General features: G+C 44.4%; 1 non-coding gene across 1 annotated transcript; it reads left to right on the plus strand.

Moving 5' to 3' along the window:
* The first annotated feature begins 5,274 nt into the window (after positions 1-5,274).
* On the plus strand, positions 5,275-5,381 carry LOC125586620. The gene has a single exon (XR_007323158.1). It is a non-coding gene; the product is annotated as a small nucleolar RNA R71 (small nucleolar RNA).
* Positions 5,382-7,539: the final 2,158 nt, after the last annotated feature.

The raw sequence follows: 7,539 nt of genomic DNA on the forward strand, positions 1-7,539 counted from the left end.
GCTCGCTCTGAGAGGTCGCTCCGAGAGCGTGTTTGGAGCACAAAACGTCTTTAAGCCGAGCGACCTCGAGGTGTCGCTCCCGTAACGTCGCTCCCAGCTGGAGCGACTTCGAAGTGTCGCTGTGTGAGGTCGCTCCCACGCACGACAATTGCTCGAACCTGCATCGATCAAGCACCTGCACACGACTTCTCTCTCCCCCTTTTTTTTTTTTTTTTATAAGATGAAAATGAAAATACCAATGCAATATATACAAGGATACGCATGGGACTTCCTCCCAAGTGAGCTTGTTTTAAGTCTCTAGCTTGACTTTGCCTCTTTTTGGATTAGGCCGGGGTAGGGTCAGACAGTGGAGTTGAAACCCCATCTTCCTCTGGTGCAGTAGCCATGTAGAGCTTAACCCTTTGCCCATTGACTGTGAAGTCTCTTCCATCAGTACTCCACAAAACTATTGCTCCATATGGCCTAACCTCTTTGACTTTGAAAGGACCTGACCACCTTGACTTAAGCTTTCCTGGAAATAGCTTCAGCCTAGAGTTGTAGAGAAGAACTTGATCTCCTTCTTTAAACTCTCTCTTCAGGATATTCTTGTCATGGAAAGCTTTAGTCTTCTCCTTGTAGATCCTTGAGTTCTCAAAAGCATCCATTCTTATCTCATCAAGCTCATGTAGCTGAAAAATCCTTTTCTCCTTGGCACTCTTGATGTCAAAGTTCAGCAACTTTATTGCCCATAGTGCCTTGTACTCAAGCTCCACTGGCAGATGGCAAGCTTTCCCATACACTAGGTTGAAAGGTGTGGTGCCCAGTGGTGTCTTGTACGCTGTCCTATAAGCCCAAAGTGCATCATCGAGCTTATTGGACCAATCCTTCCTTGTGATCCCCACAATCTTCTCCAAGATAGACTTGATCTCCCTGTTAGAAATCTCAACTTGGCCACTTGTTTGGGGGTGATAAGGGGTTGCCACCTTGTGCTTCACACCATTCTTCTTGAGAAGTCCCTCAAGCAGTTTGTTAATGAAGTGGGAACCTCCGTCACTGATCACAACTCTTGGGACTCCAAACCTTGGAAAAATGTTGCTCTTGAACATCTTGGTTACAACTCTAGCATCATTGGTGGGGCTTGCAATAGCTTCCACCCATTTGGAGACATAATCGACAGCCACAAGGATGTATTTGTTTCCAAAAGATGATGGAAATGGTCCCATGAAGTCAATACCCCACACATCAAACACTTCAACTTCAAGGATTGGATTCTGAGGCATCTCATTCCTCTTTGTGATGTTTCCTCTTCTTTGGCAAGAATCACACTTTGAGACAAAGTCTTGTGTATCCTTGAACATATGTGGCCACCAGAATCCAGCTTGTAATACTTTCGCAACTGTCTTGAAGGTGGCAAAGTGGCCTCCATAAGATGATCCATGACACTGTGTAAGGATCCCATCAATCTCCTCATTTGCAACCACTCTTCTATAAAGCTGATCCTTGCAGAGAATGTAGAGATAGGGTTCATCCCAGTAGTATCTCTTCACATCCTTGTAGAACTTCTTCTTGGCATAGCCCACAAGATTCAAAGGTTCTCTTCCTGTGGCTAGGTAGTTCACCAAATCAGCATACCAAGGTTCCTTCTCTTCTGTTGCTTTGACTTCTTCCAGCTTCCTACCAGTCTCACAAACTGCTATCACTGCTTCAATAGCCATGATCTGCTCCTCAGGAAGTCCTTCGTCAATAGGAATACCAGACTCTACCCTCAACCTGGACAAATGATCAGCTACACCATTCTCAACTCCGGGCTTGTCTTTAATCTCCATATCAAACTCTTGAAGCAAAAGGATCCACCTCAAAAGCCTGGGTTTTGCATCCTTCTTGGCCAAAAGGTGTCTCAAAGCAGCATGATCTGTGTAGACAATGACTTTAGACCCAACCAAGTAGCTCCTGAATTTCTCAAAGGCAAAAACAATTGCCAGCATCTCCTTCTCTGTTGTGGCATACCGTATCTGAGCATCATTGAGGGTTTGGCTGGCATAGTAGATCACATGGGTTTTGCCATCTTTCTTCTGCCCCAAAACAGCTCCCACAGCATAGTCACTAGCGTCACACATGATCTCAAAAGGGAGATCCCAATCAGGTGGCTGGACAATTGGAGCACTAATGAGTTCACCTTTCAGCTTCTTGAAAGCTTGTAGACATTCCACATCAAAACTGAAAGTGGCTTCCTTGCACAGCAGCCTGGTCAAAGGTCTAGTGATCATGGAGAAGTCCTTGATGAACCTCCTGTAGAACCCAGCATGACCAAGAAAACTCCGGATGTCTTTCACTGTCTTTGGTGGGGGCAAACCAACCATAACATCGATCTTGGCTTTATCCACTTCAATCCCCTTCTCTGAAATCTTGTGTCCCAGCACAATCCCTTCTTGACCATGAAGTGACACTTCTCCCAATTCAGCACAAGGTTGGTGTCTTCACATCTCTGTAGGACCCTGCACAAGTTTGACAAACAAGCAGAAAACGAAGATCCGTAGACAGAGAAATCATCCATAAATACCTCCACAACATCCTCAATCAGATCAGAGAAAATTGACATCATACACCTTTGAAAGGTGGCTGGAGCATTACATAGACCAAATGGCATCCTTCGATATGCAAAGGTACCATAGGGACATGTGAATGTCGTTTTCTCTTGATCATTGGGGTGTATGGGGATTTGGAAAAATCCTGAGTACCCATCAAGAAAGCAGTAGAATGGGTGATTTGCAAGTCTCTCAAGCATCTGATCAATAAATGGTAATGGGAAATGATCCTTTCTAGATGCGGAGTTTAGTTTTCGGTAATCAATGCACATTCTATGACCTGTGATGGTTCTTGTTGGTATCAATTCATCCTTGTCATTTTTAATCACAGTGATACCACCTTTCTTTGGTACAACATGCACAGGTGATACCCATTTAGAATCTGAGATAGGGTAAATAACACCAGCATCTAAGAGTTTAAGAATCTCTTTCTTTACAACATCCTTCAGGTTAGGGTTTAACCTTCTTTGATGCTCGATAGAAGTCATTGATTCATCCTCAAGATGTATCCTATGCATGCACAAAGAGGGTGATATTCCCTTGATGTCATCCAGTGAGTAACCTATTGCCTTTCTAAATCTTTTAAGCGTTTTCAAAAGTTCAGATAGCTCAGTTTCAGTAAGTTCACTACTCACAATGACAGGATAAGTTTCATTAGGACCAAGGAATGCATACCTTACACCATGGGGTAGAGGTTTAAGCTCCACTTTAGGTGCCTTAAGCTCACTCCAGTCATTCTGCTGGGTGTCATCTTGCTGAGTGGCTGAGACTTCTTGGTGAACCATCTGTGGAAACTCCTCGTACTGATCCTTACTGACAAACCCCTGGTGTGAATCCAGCATCATCCCGTAGGCAGTACTCTCCAGGTTCTCAATCACCACAGCCTCTCTCTCTACAGTCAAAGCATGCTGTAGAGGGTCCTCTAGTGACAACTCTTCAAGGAGTTCATCAGCAAGGGCGTCCATCTCTTCAATGTAGAACACTTGCCCTTGAACTGTTGGCCTCCTCATTACCTCTTTGATGTCAAAATGGAGAATGTGCCCTTTACCCAGATGGAGATCAATCTTGCCTTCTTTCACATTAACAATAGCTCCTGCTGTTGCTAAGAAAGGCCTTCCAAGGATTAAAGGGTCTTGAGCTTCTTCACCCATTTCAAGCACCACAAAGTCTGTAGGGATCTCATAATTTCCAACCATCACTGGGAGGTCCTCTAAGATACCCACAGGGTACTTCACTGAACGATCAGCCAATACCAGAGAAAGTCTACACTTCTTGTACTGAGTGAAGCCGAGCTTCTTAGCAACAGATAGAGGCATCAAGCTGACACTAGCTCCCAAATCGCAGAGACATCTATCAAATACCATAGGTCCAAGAGCACAAGGTAATGTGAAGCATCCTGGATCTTCTAGCTTCTTTGGAATGACAAGCCTCTGAATGATAGCACTGCACTCATGAGTGAGAATCACCATGCCCTCCATCTCTTTCTTCTTTGCAGCTACACATCTTTCAGGAACTTGCTGTATTGAGGAATCAGCATGAAAGCATCAATAATGGGCATTGTGATCTGGACTTCACTCATTTGCTTTTCAAATAGAGCTTGGTACTTCTCTAGCAGCTGCCTCTTGAATCGACCTGGGAATGGGAGCTTGGGCTCATAGGCAGGAGGAACAAAAGAACTTTCACTGGCAGGAGTGACAACTTCACCATCCTTAACTGTTTTCTTCTCTTCTCCAACCTTTCCTTTTCCTTTGGCTTCCACTATCTTCTCTAAGATCTCGTCATTGATCTTCTCATCAACAATCACCACTTCATCATCTATGTTGATGGCAACCCCCTCACTTTGTTTCTCAGCATCCTTGGTGAGAGTTCTCTGAGGTAACTCCTTACCACTCCTGAGAGTGATAGCTTTCATGGTTTCCTTGGGTTTTGCTCAGATTTTCCAGGTAGAGAACCTTGTTGGCGATTTTGTTGAGTGTTCATGGCAGCAAACTGGTTCTCCAAAGCTCTGAACTTGTTGTTGAGCTCATTGTAGCTCCCATCAATCTTTGAGTGAAGGTTCTTCAACTCATAGCCAACATGCTTCTCACTTCTTGTTTGAGACTCCAGGATTTGTTTCAGTAGAGCTTCAGTGGTGTTGACCTGAGGAGTTGAGGTAGAGGGATTAGATTGCTGTTGGGAAGAATGGTTGCCCTTGTTGTTGAAACCAGGAGGAGGGTTTTGCTGAGGTTGATAGCTGCCTTGCTGATTATTCCGAGGCTGATAACCACTCTGTTGGTTGTTGGAATAGGATTTCTGTTGGTAGTTGTTGTACTGAAAGTTGGGCTCTTTCTTGTACCAGCTACCATTGTTGTTGATGAAACACAGCTCTTCCTGACCTTCCAAACCCTCAACTTCATGGACAACAACTGGTGTCTCTTGGCTTGGGTTGCCAACAAAGTGCAGCTGCTCTTGGGTAGCTTTGTCAGCAATGAGGATGTCTATCTTATCTTGTAGAGCCTTCAACTCCTTCCTCGTCTGCTTATCATCTGTTCTACTACCTCTGTCGTGGTCTCCACTGTAGACTGCATCACTTTTAACCATGTTGTCAACCAGCTCCTCTGCATCCTCCTCAGTTCTCCCCAAGAAGAACCCATTGCTAGCTGTATCCAGTCTGGCCCTGTACTTAGGAAGAGCACCACGGTAGAATGTGCTCAGCAAACTCTCCTTAGAGAAACCATGGTGTGGGCATTGAGCTTGGTAGCCCTTGAATCTCTCCCAGGCTTCACTGAATCCTTCCAAGCCCTTCTGTTGAAAGCTGGAAATCTCATTTCTCAGCTTAGCAGTTCTTGAAGTAGAGAAGAACTTCTCCAAGAATGCTCTCTTGCAATCATCCCAAGTGGTGATAGAGTCGCTGGGTAGAGACTTCTCCCACTGACGTGCCTTATCCCCCAAAGAGAAAGGGAATAGCTTGAGCTTTAAGGCATCTTCGGACACACCATTGGTTTTTGACAACCCACAGTAGCTGTCGAACCTGTCCAAGTGATCAAATGGATCCTCTAGAGCCAAGCCATGATACTTGTTGTTCTCGATCACGTTGAGGAGTCCTGATTTGATCTCAAAGTTGTTGGCTGCCACAGCGGGTGCTCGGATTCCCAATCTATGACCATGAATGTTGGGGCGATCGTAAGTGCCAATGGGTCGAGCTGCTCGCTGTTGGTTAGCTGGAGCATTGTTATTAGCGCCATTGACGCCTGCATCATGCTGATGAACGTCTCCCATATCAGTGTTCAGTCTTTGCAGTTGAGCCTGTTGCTCTTCTTCTCTTTTCTTTCTAGCACACTCTCTCTCTAAAGCTCTGATGTCTGCAGCTCGTGGAACTAGGTTTGATGGACCGTTGCTCCGCAAGTTCATACACCTGTAGAATAAGAGGAGGTGAAAAAGAGTCAGTAACAAAAGAAAATAAAAATGACTTAGTCTCAAGCAATTGACTAAATCTCAATGTTTAAATCTACTCAGAATTTGGCAACGGCGCCAATTTGATGTTAAAATAAGACAAATGTAGTATAAATGATTGTCGAACCAGTTCTGAGAGATGTGAAAGCACCGAGAATGCAAGTAATCACTTAATCTAAGTGCAACCAATGGTTTTTAAAGGGTTTTTAAACTATAACTAACTAAAAGGATAACTAAATGATACTTTCTTAACTATGGGAAAAGAGAACTCATGGATATAGGGATTAGACCTCGGGTGATCAAGTTTCGAACTAAGGATGGCAAACGATCAATCAAACTATCAACCTTAAGCTTAGACACAATCCTAAACAAACTCTATGTCTAGATGAATGTTCATTTACTAACACAATCCAAGCATCAAATGTCTTTGGTTGAATAATATGAAAGTAATCATAACTAGCAAGTCCAATGGCTATCTTAGCACCTCTAACAACAAATGTCTTTGGCAAAGTATGCTAAAAGCTAGGAAGAGTTGTCTCGGGCATTTCCTCGAACACCTTTCGGGTGAGAAATGCCTAAGGATCAACAACTGAGTGGCCAACTCAGAAGATGCATTAGGTTCACTCTGCTAGCAAGGAAATATGAATGATCTACACTAAAACATCCTAGCTCTAACCTAATCACCCTTAATCTCCCTAACCCATGAATTCAAAGGGGGATTACTCACTAATCTCCATGATTCCTCTTAAACCCATGTTGGATTTCAGATTAATCATGTAGAGAAACACAAAAAAAATAGATATAAGAACACAGAATTTCAATAACAAAACTGATCAATTGATTCAAGAGATGACTTTCCAAGAGTTTTTGGTGGTTTTTCTTAAGAACAAAGATGATCTGCCTCCTGGTGGCTTACAGAGTATTAAAACATAGGTTTAGAAAATAAAAACGTGCATCATGAAATGACCAAAAGGCCCTTGAGAAATCATAAGTTCGAGAGCAGAAATAAGACGCGGAGCGACCTCCGCTCGTCGCTCCGAGTAGTCGCTCCATGCTTCGGGAGCGACCTCGCTGTGTCGCTGCGAGAGGTCGCTCCGGACTCGTTCTCGTTCCCGAGTGATGAAAACGCGAGCGACCTCCGCTCGTCGCTCCGAGTAGTCGCTCCATGCTTCGGGAGCGACCTCGCTGTGTCTGTGATGGGGAGCTGCGAGAGGTCGCTCCGGACTCGTTCTCGCATCTCCGGGGACCAAAACGCGAGCGACTCTTCCTGTCGCTCTGGTAAGGTCGCTCTGATGGGAGATCAGAGCGACTTGACGGTGTCGCTCCGGACTGGTCGCTCCGGTAAGGGTCGCCGCCCAATGATCACTTTAAACACTTCTTTGGACTCCAATTGCACCCAAATGTCTCCAGAACTCCATGTGGTACTCCAATACCTGATAAGGACTCATGTATGCAAAATGCACCTAAACATGGCTAAATCCTAATCTATATGATCAAAATGCACAGGGTGAATGGATAAAACATTAGAAATATGCAAGATATC

Source organism: Brassica napus, chromosome C4, assembly GCF_020379485.1.
Source record: "Brassica napus cultivar Da-Ae chromosome C4, Da-Ae, whole genome shotgun sequence".
NCBI classification, from domain to species: Eukaryota; Viridiplantae; Streptophyta; class Magnoliopsida; order Brassicales; family Brassicaceae; genus Brassica; species Brassica napus.